An 18,248-nucleotide genomic window follows, 5' to 3' on the forward strand; every position below is an offset into this window, starting at 1 on the left:
TGATCAGATTTATATTATCTTTAAGTTTAATAGTAGATGATTTGTGAATCTTTCTAATTTTACATTTTGTCAGTTATTTGATATCATAGAATGTGCTGTCATTTATAATTAAGCAAATGTGCAAAAAAAAGTGTCACTCAAATTTATAAAATTTCAAAATGAAAATGTTTAGTAGCTATATCATTTCTCTCCCCCAATTGTATATGTTTATATTGACTATACTGGACATAAACTATCACCTATTTAAAACCAACTTTTTGAAAATAAACACCACCAAATAGATATTATATTAATATTATTAATTGCAGAAACATTAATATGTGCAAAGTGTGTATGTGTGTATATGAGTCTCTACACAGGCATGTTTGCCTGTATTCGATAGGCATTTGTTGGTGCTTTTATTTACAGAAATATTAGGTCCCTGCTCTTCTAGGTATGAAGAGACTAGGCGTCAGGAATAGAAAGATAAATGAGATGTAGTTCATGCCTGAGAGTTTGCAGTCTCTCACCTGGGATAGACATATACACAAATCATTATAGTAAAAATGCAGTATTACTGTAGGGGTGTGACTAAACATACAAAGGAGAAGGAACATTCAAAATGAGCGCTATTAAAGCGATGCTCCTGCAAGAAGGTTTTATGGGTGAAAACATGTTATTCCTCTTGTGTAGCATCAACGGTCCAAATATTGAGGGAATCCAGTGAAAGCCAAGAAATGGGTTGTTTTCACTGCTACACGCCATTGCCAGAGCGTTTCAGAGGGTCTTACTTCTGGGAACCCGCAGGCCAGTCCCACCTCTCAGGTGAAATGAAGCCCATTTTATCTGAGAAACATGATGGACTGACTCCAAGCTCCCAAACCAAGGCCAGTCGAGCCTGCATTTGACTCATCTAGGGATCGGGACGTTCCTTTGGAGGCGGGGACCTGAGCTGAGAGTGTCTGTCCTCTCTCTCACCACACTGCCTCCGTTACCCAGCCTCATGCCGCATGAGCAAGCTCGCCCTCTGGAAGGTGGGATGTGGGATTTGGAGACATTTCACCTTCAGGGACGTTCAAGAACAAATCTCTAGAGTTCACCAGGCACATTTACTTTCCTTCAGATTTATGAAACTTACATTCATTTTGAAACCACTTGGAAGGACAGGGACAGATGTTCATCTTTCCTACTGTAATTATCTCTCTGTCCGTCTTATCTAGCCATATTTATATGTATATGTGTATATGTGCGTGTGTGTATATATATGTATATGTATACGTGTATGTGTATCTATCTATATATATACACACGTGTGTGTATGATTCCATGATCTTTTTTCTCAACTAACTTGTTCGAGAATGTAAGATCCCTCCCGTCAAACATCTTTGTAAGTGATGTTTCAGTCGCCATTAGAGGAGTGTACAAGGTGCTTGTTCCATTTGCTGCCCCAAGTACTCTTTTCTATTTGTCTTAATGGCAATTTTAACATTCCCTATGGAGAATGAAATTGATGTAAAATATAAGATTCATGATTTAATTTGTGTAACCTAATTGCCAAGTTGGAAGGCGCCTAGCATTTATAATGTGCCAATTTTAAAAATAACAAGAACACGCTTGTGTGTCACATTAATTATTCTTTATGAAAATGTATACACATAAAGGACTTAACCCTTTGTTTGTGCCTAACACATTGCTGCTCAGAAAGACGACCCAGTAAGAGTGGTGGGGGGTGCACACTATCATGCAAGGTGGTTTTTGGAAAATATGCAGGTTCCGTGCCTGTGGCAAGTCAGAAGTCACTATCACTACAGAGCAAGAAAGGCCATCAGCAGGTGGTGGGGAGTTGCTAAGCAGATGAAGGCAATATTTTTCAGGATAGTCTTGGACTATAACAGAACTGGGCACAGCAACCAGCCAGTTTGTGCAGCTGATAGGCAAAGATGCAGAATCATCTGTGGTTAATCTGCCCAGGCATTTAGGACAGTGAAGGGTCATGGATGTCACACAATGTGTGTAAGAAATGGTGGCCAATTATGTGCACCGAAAATACAAATTGATGTCTCTCTTGCTAAAAGAAGAGTGTAAGTGTTCTCACAAAGAATCACAAAGTTGTTTTAAAAAACCCCCACAGGAATAACAAAAGAACATAGAAGGAAATGTGGTATCAGAATAAAGGGAGGAATATAATTGAAAAGAATGATTACAGAGAACTCTCCATAATTGGTCTGTATACATTAAAATGTTTACAAGTTACAAGTAACTCAAGAGGTTACAAGTTAATAAATGATACACAAACACACACAAACAACTATAGAAGTATCTTAGTAAATTTGGGATGCTGTAACAAAAATACCATTGACTGAGTAGCTTGGTTGCATGCTTTTGGCTCAAGGACTCTCACAAGGCTGAAATCTAGTTGGTGGCCAGGGCTTGGTTATTTCAAAATCCAGCTGGTGGAGAGTTGCTTTCAAGATGATTTACCTGTTTCTTGGCAGGTCGCAAAAGACGCATTTCCACATTCACTCGCATGGCTGCTGTTGGACGTTAGGTCTTTGCTGAATATTAGCTGGAGGGCTTTCTTCGTTCATTTCTTGCCATGAGGGCCTCTGCATAAGACCACTGAAAATACAGCAGATGGCTTTCTTCTGAGCAGGCAGTTAAGAGAGCAAGAAGACATCCCCTGAAACAAGTAAAAGCCTGATCTAAGAAATGAGGTCCTGTCATTGTGCTGCTTCCTGTTCATTCGCTGTGAGTCACAAGGTTCAGCTCACACTCCAGGTGAGAAGATTTCACAAGGGAGACAGGACTTCTAGGGAGTGGGGTCATTGGGAGGCATCTTAGAGGCTCCTTATTACAGTCTGGCTTCTTTTTTTTTTTTTTTTTTAAATTGAAGTATATTCAATTTACAATGTAGTGTCAGTTTCTGGTGTATAGCATCATTTTTCAGTCTTACATACACATACATATATTCCTTTTCATTTTCATTGCATGATATTATAAGTTATTGACTATAGTTCCTTCTGCTATAGAGTAGAAACTTGTTTATCTGTTTTATATATACTAGTTAATATTTGCAAATTTCAAGCTCCCAGTTTATCCCTTTGCATTCCCTTTCCCCCTGGTAACCATAAGCTTGTTTACTATGTCTGTGAGTCTGTTTCTGTTTTGTAGATGAGTTCATTAGAGTCTCCTTTTATCTTTTTTTAGATTCCACATATAAGTGATATCATCTGGTATCTGCCCATTTTTTAACTCTGGTTGTTGTTGTTGTTTTGATATTGAATTGTATGACCTGTTTATATATTTTGGATACAAACCCCTTATCACTTGCAAATATTTTCTCCCATTCAGTAGGTTGTCTTTTTGTTTTTGTTGATAGTTTTCCTTGTCATGCAAAAGCTTTAAGTTTAATTAGGTCCCGTTTGTTTATCTTTGCTTTTGTTTCCTCTGCCTTCGGGGACAAATTTTAAAAATATATATTGCTATGATTATTGTCAAAGATTATAATCTACCTGTGTTTTCCCTTAGACATTCACAGATTTGCTCTCCTTTCCTGAAAAATATGTGTTGTCTACTAATATTATTACCATTTTCCACAGTATGAGAAATTTCTTCTGGACATTGGCTGAAGGAATATTAGGAAAGCTAGTAATCTTAATTTTTGAAGTATTTTGTGATGTGTGTGAGTGTGTTTGTGTGTGCTTCTGTGTTTACATCGGTGGGAGTAAATGACTGTTTATATTTTTGTGGGAATTTAGGAGAGATTAAATTAGGTAGATTCCACTTGCAACCAAAGGAGAGGCTCAACATTCTCAAAAATTCTTTGTAAATAATGGGCCAGAGAGTCAGCTGTGCAAAATAGATGGCTGAGACTGGAAATGATAAACTTATAAGTAGTGCCAATGATTTGGGGGCCACCAGACTTGATCAATACTGGTAAATATTCTCCTTCTGAATAGCTATTTGGCAAAACAACAAATGTCTTATTTCTATCATTGGGACTCTGCATGAAGAAAGCGTTCCATAGAGCCCCGTGTAACCAATTTTCCCAGTTTCGGTTTTGCTGTTGACCTTTGGTTGTTGAAAAATTAAGTTGGCGACCAGAAGGGAAGTAAATTTTAAAGGAAAAGAAAGTAGGAGTAAGAAGAAATAAAACTTCCATCTGCATGCCCACTCAAAAATATAGTATGTTTTGCATATCATAGCCTTACTATTAATTCTGAAGATTATAGAAATTTTAATATGATGTTGTTGGGAATCTTGCCTTGGCTGCTACCACTACAAGTGTGAGTTGGGTAGGAGTTTAGAATGTCATTCATACTCGGGAGAGGGTTGTGTCTTGCATTGCCCCCAAACCAGACAGGACATACTCACCTGTAGGATGAACAAGGTAAATATGTTTTCTCTTTCAAAATATTCAGAATCCTTATTCTTATGTGTTATCTAATGTAAATACCAGGATGTTTTAAAAGTTTGATGTGAATTAAATACTAAGAGTCGCTGAGACAGTGAATTTTAGAAACTGTATACAATGACTGCATCATCAAAAAATATTAAGCCTTATAAATCTCTAGAAGTACGCTTAACTGTGTGTGATTTATCTGAGATACAGGTGAGTCCTAAGTAGCAGGCAGGAAAATGTATTTAAGGAGGAAATCCAGAATGTTAGATAAGGAGCAAAAGCACACAGGCATGTTTTGGCAGAAAAATCATTTTTTAGCAACAATTTTTCATATTAATATTAAGAATGCTCTTCCTGGAGCAGGACTCAGTGCCTAAGTATGGGAAATTGGTCCTGATGTTGTAAGTTTTCACAGCTAAGACTCATAAGAGTCATAGATTGTAAGATTCTGTAAACTAAAGTTATCTTCAAGTGTGGGATTTCTAGGCACATCTTTACTACATTTACTCACGTTGCTACTGTATATATGGCAGTGTGTGAATCCATAAAACTTACTTCCCCTGATCTTGAAAGTGAACGGAGCACTTCAGTACAGAAGCAAATTGGTTTTGAGAGCAAAGTAAAGAAAGAAATCTCTCTGGGCCCCAGTTTCATCTCTTATAAAAGGAATCCATTTGACTTTAGTGATAATAAACATACACAATTTAAAAACAGTTCATTTCTGACCTAAAGAAAGCAGCTTCAAAGAAATAGGACTAATTTTATAACATTATCCTTTAAAAAATACCATAGTGACTTCAATAATTTGTTGTGATGGTTGCTTTTTGTTGTCTGTTTCAGAAGAGATGATAGTACTTTCTGGAACTATTTAAATGGGAGTGGAAACATGCTTTACATTTTTTTAGTTACCCTAATACAAATAAGGTGACTTGCTTAGCATCCACGTAACCAAGTTACAGCAAAGTTCTAAATAGGGCATACATTTAAATGCTCTTTCCCAAAGAGTCATATCAAAGTGTATCATCTTCACTCCACAAATATCTCACTTCTTGAAAAGCTCCTTCTTTGTAGCCTAAATGTGAGCCAGGGAGCATGCAGTGGGTTGCGACGCTCCTGTGTTGAATATTAAGCACTGGTTGTCAGATTTCTTTGATTAGACACAATTACTTTCTTGAATTCATGACCCTAGGATGCTGCTAAATTTCTTCGCCAGAGTATTTCTTCATTAATTGCTTCTAACAGAAGTACAAGTAGCCTTCAACTAGCAAATGAATGCAAATGGCTTCTTAAGATCCTGGTATTTTGAAGCATAAAGAAAGGAGCAACATGTGAGATGTATTCCCTTTCTAATCATACTTGAAGGATACTTTATTTTTCCCATGTATTAAGTGACAGATTATTGCTTTTAATGTATATTTCTATACCCCTTTTCCAAATAATATTTGTGGGGTTTTTTTGGTCTAGGCTAACCTATGTTTATTACACAGTAATTGGGTATCAGTTAAAGTCAGTAGATATTAGGACATTTTAGCAATAACATTTTATTATCACATGCAGACTTAAAGTGAATTAAAAATATTACATTTTGCCCTCCATGACCTAAAACTTTAAGCAATTAAAAGTTTAAAGGGACCAATAATCACAATGTTTTACTAATATATAAATATAATATGTAAAGACAAATCTTCTCTGTAAATTACGTATATCCTCCAAACAAATGTAATTTAAACCATGTGGATGTTTATTGTTCTATGTATTTTTGCATAATGACTTAAGAAAACAAATACCATATGATGTCACTTATATGTTAAACCCCAAAAAGCTAAACTCATAAGCTATAAATAGTACAATGGTGATTATTAGGGGTTTAGGGGAGGCAGAGGAAATGGGGAGAGGTTGTGTCATGTGTACAAATATCCAATTAGAAGGTGAATAAGTTCTGGGGTTTCTTGGACAGCATTGTGATTATAGTTAATAATACTGTATTATACATTTTGATATCCTAAGAGAGTAGATCTTAAGCGTTGTCATCACAAAATAGAAATGCTAGTTTTGTGATGTAATAGAAGTGTTAGCTAATGCTGTACTGGTGGTCATTTTGTAGTATATAAGTGTGTTGAACACACTGTGTACCTTAAATTTACACAATGTTATATGTGAATTATGTCTTAATAGAACTGGAAAAACTCACAGTATCATTTTTAGTCATACCTCCCAAAATAAAACATTTAAGTAGTATGAATCAAACAAAATACATACAAGATCTATATGTGGAAAACAACAAAATTTAGATGTATGAAATAAAAGAACTACTAAATAAATGGAAATATATTCCATGTTCATGGATAAGAAGACTTAATACCATCACAATGCCAGTTCCTCCTATCTTGATCTATAGATTCTGTGCAGTCCCAATAAAAATCCCAACAGATTATTTCCTGAGTATTAGCAAACTGATTTTAAAGTTTATCTGAAGAGGTGAAAGACCTAAAATAGCCAACACAATATTGAGAAAGAATAAAGTTGGACGAATGAAACTACCCAACTTCAAGACTTAAAGTGACAATATGGTATTGATGAAAGAATAAATAGATCAATGGCATAGAACATTCAACCCAGAAAGAGACCCTCAAAATAGAGTCAACTGATCTTTGACAGTGGAGCAAAGGCAATACAATGGAGCAAAGATAATCTTAACAATAGTGCTGGAACAACTGAATGTTGTTCACAATGGGGGGAAAAAAAGAATGTAGAGACAGACTTTATACCCTTCACAAGAACTAACTCAAAGTAGATCATAGACCTAAATGTAATATGAAAAACTATAAAACTCAGAAGATAACTTAGCAGAAAATCCAGTTGACCTTGGGTGTGGCAATGACTTTTTACACACAACACCAAAGCCAATATCGATGAAAGAAATACCAAGCTGGACTTCGTTAAAATTAAAAACTTCTGTGAAGATCAATGCCAAGGGAATGAGAAGATAAGCCACAGCCTGGGATAAAATATTTGCAAAAGACACATCTAATAAGGACTGTTAGCCAAAATATACAAAGAACTCTTAAAATTCAAAACTGAGGAAACAAAGTTGATTTAGAAATAGACCAAAGAACTTAACAGACACCTCACCAAAGAAGAGATACAGATGCCAAGTAAGCATATGAAAAGATGCTCCACATTTTAAGTCATCAGGAAAATACAAATTAAAACAGCAGAGATACCACTACAGATCCACTAGGATAGCCAAAATCTAGAATAGTGACAATACCAAGTCCTGGGAGGGATGAGGAACAACAGGAACTCTCATTCATAGCTAATGGGAATGACAGTGACATAACTGCTTTGAAAGACAGTTTAGCAGTTTCTTACAAAACAAAACATACCTGTCATGTGAGCCAGCAGTCACTCTCCGTGGTATTTATCCAGAGGAGTTGAAAATCATTGTCCACACAAAAACCTACACTTGGACATTTATAACAACTTTATAATTGCCCAAACTTGAAAGCAACCAAGATGTCCTTCAGTAGATGAATGGATTAAGAAACTGTGGTACATCCAGACAGTGGAGTTTCATTCAGCACCAAAGAGAAATGAAGAGTCAAGCCATGAAAAGACATGGAGGAATTTCAAATGCATATTACTACAAGAAAGAAACCAGTTTGAAAAGGCTGTGTATTGTATGATTCCAACTATAGGGCATTCTGGAAAAGGCAAACTATGGGAACAACAAAAAGATTAGTGATTGCCAGGGACTGGTAGAGGAGGGAGGGATAAATAGGTGGAGCACAGAGGATTTAGAGGGCAGTGAACACACTCTGTGTGATACTATAATAGAGGATACCTGTCGTTATACATTTGTCCTTTGAATACGCAACACCGGGAGTGATCCCTAATGAAACCGTGGACTTTAGGTAATAATGATGTGTCAGTGTAAGTTCATCAGTGAACTTACTCTGATGGTTGATGTTAGTAATGGGGGAGGCTATGTACATGTAGGGATGCGGGTAAATGAGAAATCTGTGTATCTTCCTCTCAATTTTCTGTGAACGTAAAACTACACAAAAAAATACATTTTAAAAAAAGTAAAATAAAAAGCAGATGTTTTTAGTGCTCTCATTGATTCAGTTAGCATTTATATTTGAGTCCCTGCAGTATCTCAGACATTGTCCATTTCTATTTGTATGAGATGAACATAACCAAAACGTTACAGATGTTGTTATGATAAGAAATTGCCAGAATGATCAGCATGAGTTGAGTGCTGTAATTATTTACCTTCAACATTAGGGATGGACTATTGGTAAATCTGACTATATAGCACTTTCCCTTAAGCACTGGGTTGACAATTCCATACATGATGTCTGAGCCTGATTTCGCAATAACTGAATTATGGAGGAAATATTAAGTGTTGAGTGTGTATTTTATACATTATGCTCTTGGTAATTCAGTTTTTCATGACACTGTGCAAGGCTGAATTCTGGAAGAGACCTAACCTGCTCCAGATCTCTTTCTTACTCACTTTAGTGGCTTTTTTTGAGATCCAGTCACGTAAGTCAGAGTGCATCTTATGCAGTTCTTACTCTGTTAAAGTAGTGTTTGACATTTTGAAAAATAACCTGCATATAGTCACAATCAGAATATATAAGGATTTTTAAATGGAAAAAAAGCCTTTCTATTCAATCTTTTTTTTTTTTCTAATAAGCCATTAAATGAGCAGCAAATTTCAGCAGATAAAGTTTAACTCAGTTTGCTCAGTGCATTTGTCTTCAGATTGCTTGGAATAGTATGAACAGAGCAATCAACCACTCAGAGATATTGCCTACTATCTAACATAATATGAGTAAAATAGATACCATATTATACATATGAAAAATGATTTCAAGGGCAGATTCAATTTTATTTTTCTTAGAAGCTAGTGCTTTAAAGAAGTATACTATTGGAAATGGGACAAGTATTGCAATAAAAATTGAGGTGTGAAAAATGATCAAATGCAAAAAAGTGTCTAGGCAAGAAGCAAGATGGATGGTTAGAGAAAAAAAGTAGAAAAGGCATCTGTTTTGGCCTTTTCTCTGAAACATATTTAGTCACTACATGATTAATCATTTATATATAAATTTGTTTATCATTTATTAGTAATTAGAAAATAAATGTTTTGTTATTTGTCAATTAAAATAAAGATTAAAAGCTTTCACAGTGTAGTCCATTATAAGCACTTTGTTTACCACATAACAATGTTTCACAAGTTCGCATCAACAATAGGTAAAGGCCCTGGTTTCTAATAATACTGTCCAAATTGGTAGGTGATTTTAGAGGCCTATTTTTGCTTCATATGTTGTCTGAAATTATAGATGACAAAGATCAAATGAATTGGGAGTGGGAAAGTGATGACTTAGCTGCAGTATTATTTATCTGAGGTTTAGAAGTAGTAATTATTCAATAACTAGGTAGTGAATAGAAAGGGAAGGCCATTTAACAGCATAGAATAAAGTAATGGAGAAAAATCTAAACTCAACATAATCAGAATATGTGTATGTATATGATATATAGTATTTATCAATCAGTAGATACGTGCTTATGTGTATATGTATGTATATATGCATATATGTATAAATGCACACATATACACAAAATGCATTGAATCAATACTGTTACATATGTATATGCATACACACACACACACACACACACACACACACACACACATACACACACACAATTTATGTATTCAGTGCTTTTTCTAGTAGCTTTCATATCCCAAGTACTTTTTTAGGAGCTGGAGATAAAACAGTGAACAGAAATGGTCAACTGTCTGTTCGCACTGCCCTCATGGACAGTGAGGACTCAGTAGTAACGACAGATGAGCAAAATACAATGTATATTAGCAAGTAATTAATGAGAAAACAAAACGGAGGAAATGAGTAAGGAATGTTGGGAATGGGGTTAAACTTTTACATTGGTGTATTTGCTTTTTATTGCTGGTACAATAAATTGCTACAAGTTTAGTCATTTAGTAGCTTACAACAGAAGGAGACCAGACAGCAGGTTACTGCAAGAATCTCTATAGAAGATGATGCTGGCCTGGTAACGACAGGTAGTAGAGTGACAAGGGGCAAGTAGTTGGATTCTGGCTACATGTCAGAGGCGGAGATGGAAGGATTTGCTGGAGGTTTGCAGCCAGAGAATAAGTAAAACTAGTTAAGGAAGCCTCCAAGGTACTTTTGGCTTTAATACTTGGCAGAAACTCAGTTGCCCTTTATTGAGATGGGTAAAATTATTAGAACATTTGTTGTTTTGTTTTTTTTTGTTGTTTTTTTTTTCCTGTGGGAAGTAGTGTTCAGAGTTAGTTTGCTGTATTTAAAACTTTAACTTGGTTGTTAGATATTAGAATTAAGATTGACTAGTTGGGGGTCAAATATATGAGTCACGAGTTCAGGGAGGACATAAGTCATCATAAATGACAGATAGCTTGTGTATGATTTTCAAAGCCATGGAATTGACTGAGGTATTCAGTCATGAGTTTGGATAAGAAATTGAAGAGATTTGGGAATTAAACACTGGGATACTCCAAACAGAGATTAGGGGAAGGAAGAGGAACCAACACAAAATACTGAGGCACAAAAGACAGGGAAGAACCAGGTGAGTGTGAAGTCCTGACAGCCTGGAGCAGAAAGTGGTTCCAGGAGGGTGAGAAGGGCTTTGTTATGCTTGTATGTCACAAGAGTAGAAGGCTGAGAAAGATCACGGGATTTCACAATGTCAGGGATTTTGTCGATAAAAACAGTTGCAGTGGGAGGTAGAATTGTGACTGGAATGAATGAAAAATTGAGGGGTTAAAATCAGACACAACAAATAAAACTATTTGTACACATTTTATTCTAAAAAATTGAATAGGAGCTGGAGGAGTGCTAGGATACAATGCAGTATTTGTAAGATAGAAATAAATTTATATTTGGGGGGGGTACTGAATCACTATGAAAAACTTAAGGAGAAAAGGAAGAATTTCTAGAGTATTCCTGAGTGCTTGGGGAAGGAGGTTGGGATCTAGTGCTCAAGCAGACAGCTTGGCTTGGGTAGTGGAACATGCAGTGTGTCCATAGCTACAAGAAAGAAAGCAAACTACCTGCATAGAGATGCTGAAAGTGTGAGTGGTGGTGATATCTTGGGGAGGTTTTCTTCTCATGGCTCAGTGTTCTCAGTGAAATAAGAAGTAACACCTTTTCATGGAGTGAATGGGTTTTGATGTTGTACATTTGAAAAGAAAAGGGAGTGGATAGATTTCAGAAATGTAGTATGACTGTGTCACCATTATGGACCTACCCAAAGTTAGTGATGGGATTTAGAGAGACTGATTATCATGGTTTTGTGCCACATTCAGCTATATGAGAGCAGACAGTATGTGGGGACCCAAATTTAACTAGAATCATGGTTTAACTAAAAAGCTATATCAAAGTGATAGAGGCAAGGGATTTGGGGTAATAGCCAATGGATTCTCTTATATTTAACCATGAGTAAAGGGAGCAATTAGGGCATTTGGGGGTTGAGGGACCACAAAATAGTGCTAGTATCAGTGGAGTAAACATCTTGGTAGGGTTTAAAAATAGTTGATAATATACGATTACTAAAGGGAGGAGGCTGAAAAGATGATGGTAGTTTTCAAAGAGGGGAGTGTTTGAAATTGTGCTTGTAGAAAGCTTTCAATTATTGGTAATATAAGCGGTGAATGTGGTAGGATCCTGGCGAAGATCATTGAATGACGGATGATTTCTTAGGATATGAAGGCTGTGGCAACAGGTAAAATAAAAAAAATTACATCATGGCTTAGTTTTCAAAAATGTGTTCTGAATTGGTTGTCAAGTTTCTTCCAAGAAGTGTTTGAGAAACTTATTAGACTCCCTCTACGTTTTCAATTCCCCAACGCCTTATTTTCATCATATCCAATAAGCAGGAGAGTGAATATGGTGACAGAGGAGGCCCACTCTCTTTTTAAAAGCCTTTACCCTAAAGTGGCACACATTGATTTTGGTCGTATTTCATTAGTGAGAACTAGTAACATAGCTAAACCTAAATAAAAAGTTGGAGTGAGATACTGTGATGTGTGGCCCATATTTCACTGGAAATTTTATGCCTTTTGTACAGTGACTGTTCCTTGACTTTCTGTTCCTTACAATAGCTAAGGAAAATTACTGAAAATACCAGAGGCATTTGGAGAATATATTAAATTGAATTCATTTAAACAATGGGAGTCATTTAGAGATCTAATCACTCTATTCTCATATAATAATACCCTCTGGCAAGCATGTACCTGTTTTTCAGGTGTTATATATTTTCTGAGTCCTGATCTGAATTCAGCTCTTGTCTGACTCCAATATGCTTTCAATTAGATACTGTAAAGCAGTGCAATTTTTCATGATTCCTTGCTGTCATGAATTTAGTGAGTAAAGTTTGTTCTTCGTTTTAAGGAATGCGATTGCGGCAGCCAGCACTCGTTACGATGCTTCCTAAAGCATAAGTGATGGTGTGCCTATAAATTTCCATCCTCATGTATCTCTATTGTTGCATTTTTTGCTTACAAAGATTTTAGTGTCACTTTATTTAATTGAAATCAAATGATGTTATTTACTTCTTGGTGATACAAAAAAAATTGCAGCTGTAAGCAACCCTTATCCAAATTGAATTTTCTTCTAGAATGCTAAAAGTCCTTGGTACAGAACATTTTACACATAAATTTAAAACAAGTGCTAAACTGTGACATGTACTCCACCAGACCAACAATGGAGATGATATGGTAGCTGAGCTCATAACTGATTATGTGCAAGGCATTGTTGAGTCATCAGATGACACAAGATTGAACAAATGATCCTGCAAGTGACAAGAGCAATATATGATATCTGTAGACATTATCATCACTTTGCATAATCTATTTAGTAAAATAACTGAGTGAATACTAAAGACAGTAATATCCCTTAATGGGCTTTATCATTAGCAGCATCATATGATTACTTTTGGATTTTAAAAATATTAGAATTTATATTTTGGAAAATAGTTCAAAACAGCTCCTATAAATTGAGCCTGATTCTAGAGGAGGTGCTTGTTCATGGCCACCCTGTGAGTTATTTGCATGTGGAAAACAGATTTGGAACTATTTCCAATTGAATACTAATGTCTGATGCCATTCTCACACCATGGGGTATCTGGGGACTTTGGTAAACATTCCTGGAAATTCTCTGCCTTCTTAGCTGGATGATCATGTTTTTCTTGTGTCTTTATGCTCTAGTAGAGACTGTGGTTCTGATGGTAGAAGTTTCCTGAGAAACCTAGCAAAACTGAGGAAATAAATGGAGTAAGTGTGTTCTTCATGCTAAGTTCTCTATTTTTCAGTCCTCTAGTTGGAAACATAGCTGAAATCCAAGTGAATTTTGCCTTTGGTTTTAGAATGTTTTGTCAGATTTCAAAACGGCCCCACCACAAATTTCTCCCATCCCTACATGTATACCCTTTTACAGTGTAATGTTGCTCCATGTCCCATTTGAATCTAATTCTGATGGAGTGACTTGATTTGGCCAGTGGGGCATTAGCATCTGTGATGCAAGCAGAGGCCCCTTGTCACCAACCCTCTCTTGCTGCTAGGAACCCTTCTCCCACCATATAATCAGAGAGGATGAGAGAGCACATGGAGAGAGACCCTACCTGTCCCAGCATCGCAGTAATGGGTGAGACCACCCTCATCCATTAAGCCCCAGTAGACCAGCTAAGACCAAAACAATCTCCAGATGAATCTACAGAACGTGAGAAATAATGCATGTCTGCTGTTTGAAGCCACTGTACTTAGACATAATGTGTTCTGCACATCCTCTCTTGGTGCCTTGGATTCTGCCTTCAATATTTTGGTGCAGGCATTTGGTTTACAAAGTAACTTGAGGAAACACACCTTTGAGGGAAGCATTGTTGTTACTCGGACCTACTAGGTGACACGAGGCTACACTATGACTTTTGTGTTACAATTTCATGTTCAAAGTTACTCCTTTCTAAATAAATTATCATTGTGCCTAAATTTTTTTCTTTTATCGTTAAACTCCTTGGAACAAAATTTCCTTGGTTTCCAGCATTTACTAATTATGTGTTAGAGCCATTTAAAGAGACAGTATTTGAGCTTCTAAGTCCCACTGACCCAAACTTTAAAAAACCGTATTGTATTTTGTAAGAAAAAGGCAGTGGTGATTGACAAAAATGTAGTTGTGCACATATGAGAAATGAAAGAATTCTAATGATAGTTTGTTAATATTGACTATTTTCTTGATTAATTACTTTGAAAATATCTAAAATAAGACTACTTCTTATTTGCCAATTAAGCTGTTATGGTATAGTTTATGTATATATTTATATCATGATAATAAAGTATTACTTGTTGTTGGAAGGTAAAAATATGAAACTTTCAGTTGATTTATTGACTATATGCTAAATGTATTTTTAAAAGCATTTTAAACTGTTTGAGGATCCACTGTCCTCATGACTATGAACACTAATTTCAACAGAGTAAACTATGTGACAATGTGGTTCTTGTTCTCAGTAGTTAATCACCTACATGAAGAACTAAAGCACAATTAATTCTGCTTATTGCCAATGAGTATAGAGTGCATGGAAGTTGGATTGCTTTTGAACAGGGTCGTATTTGGAGTTGATGGGAATAATGAGCAGTTATTTTTTCTTTTAATTGAAGTGTAGCTCATTTACAGTGTTGGTTTATTTGCAGGGGTACAGCAGAGTGATTCAGTTCTACATAAACATATACATACATATATATTCTTTTTCAGATTCTTTTTTGTTATAGGCTATTATAAGATACTGAATGCAGTTCCCTGTGCTAATACAATCAGTCCTTGTTGTTTATCTCTTTTATATATAGTAGTGTGTATCTGTTAATCCCAGACTCCTAATGTATCCCTCCCCCTACCTTTCCCCTTTGGTAACCATAAGATTGTTTTCTACATCTGTGACTCTGTTTCTGTTTTGTGAATAATGAGTCATTCTTTAATTACTCTTTGTTCATATTTCTCTACAAAGGTTAATTTCTTTAATAAGGTGTTCTGTTTTAATAAATAGTAACTTCAGTGAAAATCATTTTGAATCATTTGTGCTGTCAACTGTAAACGTATAATTATAAGCACTATGAATATAATTTAAAGCGTTAATGGTCTGATGCAGCAAAGCCTGTAGTATTAAGTGGAAATGGTCTTTGACAGGGAGACTTTGATAGAAGACGGCTGCTGCTCCCTCTCCAGAGCCCTGCACTATCCCATCTGTCCCCAGGGACTTTCCTCCTCAATATCTTCAGAAAGAGTCAACCTTTCTGCAGTTAATGGTGAGTGGAATTGAAATGAAATTCAAAATTCCATTTAAGTTTTAGAATTAAGTACCTCATTTCTTCTTCTTTCCTGTTGCCAATATTTATTGCTTTCACTAGAAACTTATTCACTGAGATCCTGATAGCATGGTAATCAGAATGTTCTGGAACTGTGTTTCATTTCACTTACGTAAATTCTAATATATTTTCCACAATTCTGTTGCCAAAAGCAATCTTCCCAAGCACAGAAAAAATTGAGACATCTCTATACTATCTGCATTCACTAATTAGTGATACTAATTTGGTTCCATCTAGATTTCCTTCAATTAGATACATTAAACTCTGATAAAACACATTTACTTTATAAGATAGGCATATTCAGGACCTCGCTTAGATATGTCCTTTCAGTTATAGAAGACAGGATATTCAGCCATTCATTTGCTGATTTGATCAGACTCACCCATGACCTACTATGGGCAAATGATCTTGGCAGATGTTGAGAATGCAAAGTGCAACTCTGCATGTAGTCAGAGAAGCAGGGAGGACAACCACTAGTTACAAAACATCATGACGAACAGTCACAGATTTACTCACCAAGTTAATGTGGAAGCAAAAAAAGAAGCAATTAACTATGTTTGGGAAATCAGAGAGGAATTCATATTGTGTTTCTGTGTTTATGGTGAGGGGAGTGATGTTTGAACTTCGTCTACGTGTGTGACGCGGTACTCTCCAAGGGAGCAAATGAAGTTGGGTCATGACAGAGAAAAATAATTTATAACAATAGTACATGGTGGCTAAGAACTTGCAGTTCGGAGTTTGGCACATGTAATTTGAATCCTGGTTTTCTCACTTAACACATGTATGACCTTGACAAGTTACTTAATCTCTCTGAAGATAAATACAAAGAAAAATAATACATATTTTATAAGCTTCTTATGCAGATCAAGAGACCTCCTTATAAAATACTTAGCAGCATGGCTGGCTTCTGATAAACAATTAACAAATGATAAGTAATTACTGCATTTTATACAGGGTTGAGAGTCAATAAGTATTATTTAGATATTCACAAAATGATTAGAGAAATAGAGGGCCAAATATTTTGATTTGTGTTGAATATTACTTATAGAAGAATTAAAAATAGAATGAAATATCTATATGTCTTTAAAAAATCAATAACAGAATGATATAATTCATATAGCAAGAGCAATCAATTTAATTAGACATGAAATTCTTATAATATAAAATTATATGAGGCATTGAAGCTCAAACACTGTCAATGTGAGTTCAGGTTTCCTATTAAAGACAGATACTCAGATGGTGTCAAACATTAAGATCTAATTTATGCTTTATGAAAGAGAGCCATATGAAATTAAAAAAAACTCACCACATTTCTAATGATAAACCATATGTCATTTGAACAGAAATAAAAAAGAGAAACAATATTATGTAATAAAATTTAAGGCTAATAGCAGTAAATTAGAACATTTTTGTCTTGTATGTACATTTTACTGGTGACTGTTGGCCAGAACACCTATGAGTAGCCTTTCTAGGTGGACTGAACTTCCTCAGGAGGTCAAAGGGAAAGCATTCGAGAGAAAGATCCAGGTAAAAACCAAGCTTCCTTTAATGATCTAGCCTTGGAAGTTAGAGTAATTTATCTAATATTGCATTTGTGAAGGCTGAACCAGAGTCCCTCTCCTATGCAAAGAATAAAGGAGTGACAAAGTCCTGAAGAGCATGTGTAAACAGATGTGATGCTCTGGCCATTTTGGGGAACTGTAGTCTGCCACAGCCTCACCATCTGGCAACAAAATTCACATCCTTCAGGCAAGCAAAATTCACTCATCCCTTCCCCCAAGAACTGCCCAGTGTCTCATTGTGTCATGGTATCAGGCTCTACTGGAATTGAATATTACCAAATAATTGATGTTTAGGAATAGTCAAGGGTTATAGATGCAAAGCCTATATACTCAGAAACCATGAAAATCACTTCACAAATAATTGAAAGCAGTAAGAAAATACAGTAAAACAGCGAGTTAACATATGCAAAAAAATCAATAACATTCTTACAATCAATAACATTTAAAAATAAGATAAGCAAATCTTTATAATAGTATATATAAGCATAGTTAAAGACATGTTAATATTACCTCATATAGGTTGTATTGTTAATAATATTAATGGGCCCTGGGTAACTATTTACAAATTACAATGAGAGAAAAAAGTTTAATATCTTTAACATGTGAGAAGATATATTGTGTGCACACACACACAATGGAATACTACTCAGTCAAAAAAAAGAATGAAATCGTGCCATTTGTGAAAACATAGATGAACCTGGAGGATATTATGCTAAGTGAAATAAGCCAGATAACACATATACTGTATGATTTTACTTATGTAAGGGATCTAAAAAATAAACAGACAAACAAAACAAAACTCAAGCAGGGGTCAGAATGGTTGTTGCCAGAAGGGAGGAGGTTTGAGGGGGGTGAAATGGGTGAAGGGACTCAAGAGGTACAAACT

General features: G+C 35.6%; 1 long non-coding RNA gene across 1 annotated transcript in view; it reads left to right on the top strand.

Annotated features, from left to right (window-relative positions):
* Positions 1–15,601: 15,601 nt before the first annotated feature.
* Positions 15,602–18,248, top strand: part of LOC123616355 (uncharacterized) — a 154,385-nt gene continuing 151,738 nt past the window's right edge. The window contains exon 1 of the long non-coding RNA XR_012502489.1: positions 15,602–15,740. This is a non-coding gene — a long non-coding RNA (uncharacterized LOC123616355). The remainder of the gene's footprint in view (positions 15,741–18,248) is intronic.

This window comes from Camelus bactrianus, chromosome 26, assembly GCF_048773025.1.
Source record: "Camelus bactrianus isolate YW-2024 breed Bactrian camel chromosome 26, ASM4877302v1, whole genome shotgun sequence".
NCBI lineage: Eukaryota > Metazoa > Chordata > Mammalia > Artiodactyla > Camelidae > Camelus > Camelus bactrianus.